Source organism: Mastomys coucha, chromosome X (assembly GCF_008632895.1).
Source record: "Mastomys coucha isolate ucsf_1 chromosome X, UCSF_Mcou_1, whole genome shotgun sequence".
NCBI lineage: Eukaryota > Metazoa > Chordata > Mammalia > Rodentia > Muridae > Mastomys > Mastomys coucha.
The window spans coordinates 76,284,521-76,286,849 of record NC_045030.1 but is presented as its reverse complement, the minus strand read 5'-3'; positions in this window follow the sequence as shown (position 1 = coordinate 76,286,849).

The following is a 2,329-nucleotide window of genomic DNA, read 5'->3' as shown; positions in this document are numbered from 1 at the left end:
CACACACACACACACACACACACACACACACACACACCTTGGAGCAAACACAACCTTTTTAATTAATAGTGATAGAAAATTGGATATCGATATATAGAAGAATGAAACTAGTTCCTTACCTCTCCCACTGCAGAAAGTTGAAACTCTGAATTTGTTAGAGAAATCAGCTGGGGAAACACTTCATGGTAGGCATAGGCCAGGATTTTCAGATTAAGATTCCAATTGAAAAATAGTATTTCAAGAAATTTTAAACCTTCTGCACAACAAAGGACACAAATAACAAAACAACATACAGAATAGGAAAGAATCTTTGAAAACTATAGATTTGGCATACTATTATATCTGGATTACACAAAGAACTCACAAAACTAAATCATAAATCAAATGACTCAACAAATACATGAACTAATTAAATAAGCAGACAGTTTTCAAAAGATGAACTACAATCAATAAACAAATGAAAAAATATCCAATATCATTAACTGCCAGAGAAATTTTAATTAAAGCTACATGGAGATTCCATCTTAATCTAGTCAGAATGTCAACCATTAATAATAAATAAATAGGGCTGGAGAGATGGCTCAGTGGTTAAGAGCATCAACTGTTCTTCCAGAAGTCCTGAGTTCGATTCCCAGCAACCACATGTACAGATGGCTCACAGCCATCTGTAGTGGATGTCCTCTTCTGGTGTGTCTGAAGACAGCTACAGTGTACTCATATATACAAACTAAATAAATATTTAGAAAAAAATAAATAAATAGTCATGGTGGCATAACTCTTTGATCCCAGCACTCAGGAGGTAGAGGCAAGTAGATCTCAGAGTTTGAGGCCAGCCTGGTCTATATTGAGAGTTAAAAGCCAGCCAGAGTTACATGATGGGAACCCATCTCATAAAATAAAACTAAACACATAAAATAAAAATAAAAACAAACAGGGGTGGGGAAGATGGCTCAGTGGCTAAGAGCACTGGCTGCTCTTCTGGAGGACCTGGATTAAATTCCCAGCACCCACATGGCAGTTCATCGCTGTCTGTAACTCAAGTTCCATGTGATCCAGAACTCTCACACAAACAAACACACAGACAAAACACCAAAGCACATGAAATAAAAATTCTAATAGTAGACCCTGTGCCACAGCTCTCCATACCCAAATACCATCAGGAAAGAGCTGGTCTCCCAGGAGTACTAACACACAGGCTTGCAGGAAGGACAAGCCACAGTTAGAGACCACAAGACCAGCTAACACCACAGATGACCAGATGGCAAGAGTCAAGGGCAAGAACATAAGCAAAAGGAGCCAAGGCTACTTGGCATCATCAGAACCCAGTTCTCCCACCACAGCAAGCCCTGGATACCCCAACACACAGGATAAACAAGACTCTGACTTAAAATCACATCTTACGATGATAGAGGACTTTTGGAAGGACATAAATAATTCCCTTAAAGAAATAGAGGAGAGGCCAGCCAGGAGGTACAGGCAGCAGAAGCAACAGAACAGCTGGGGCAGGGTCCTTCCTGCATCCTCCTGCACCCAGGAGGCTGGGCTGTTCCACAGCCCTCTGTGTACCTTTCCTGCCAGGGGAGAGCTTGTCTCAAGAGAGTGCTCTAACACTGAGACTCAAGTGAAACGTCCATTTTTCTCTCCAGTGACTGCCAAAGGTGGGACCAGCCAAGAGGCACAGGCCACAGAAGCAACACAGCAGCTGGGACAGGGTCCTTCCTACATCTACCTGAACCCAAAAAGGTAGGGCTGTTCCACAGCCCTGTCTGCACCGGTCTTGCAGAGAGAGAGCTGGTCTCCCAGGAGTGCTGACACAGGCTTACAAACCCACCAGAGGAACAACCTCCAGCCAGAAACAGCAAGAACATTTAACACCAGAGATTAACAGATGGTGAAAGACAAACGCAAGAATCTTACCAATAAAAACCAAGACTACTTGGCATCATCAGAACCCAGTACTTCCATCACAGCAAGTCCTGGATACCCCAACACACAAGAAAACCAAGATTCAGATTTACAATCATATTTCATAATGCTGATAGAGGATTTTAAGAGGGACATAAATAACTCCCTTAAAGAAATACAGGACAACACAGGTTAACAGGGAGAAGCCGTTAAAGAGGAAACATAAAAATCCTTAAAGAACTACAGGAAAACACAAGCAAATCGGTGAAGGTATTAAACAAAGCCATCCAGAATCTAAAAATGGAAATAGAAACAATAAAGAAATCACAAAGGGAGACAACTCTGGAGATAGAAAGCTAGGAAAGAAATCAGGAACCATAGATGCAAGCATCACCAACAGAATACAAGAGATAGAAGAGAGAAT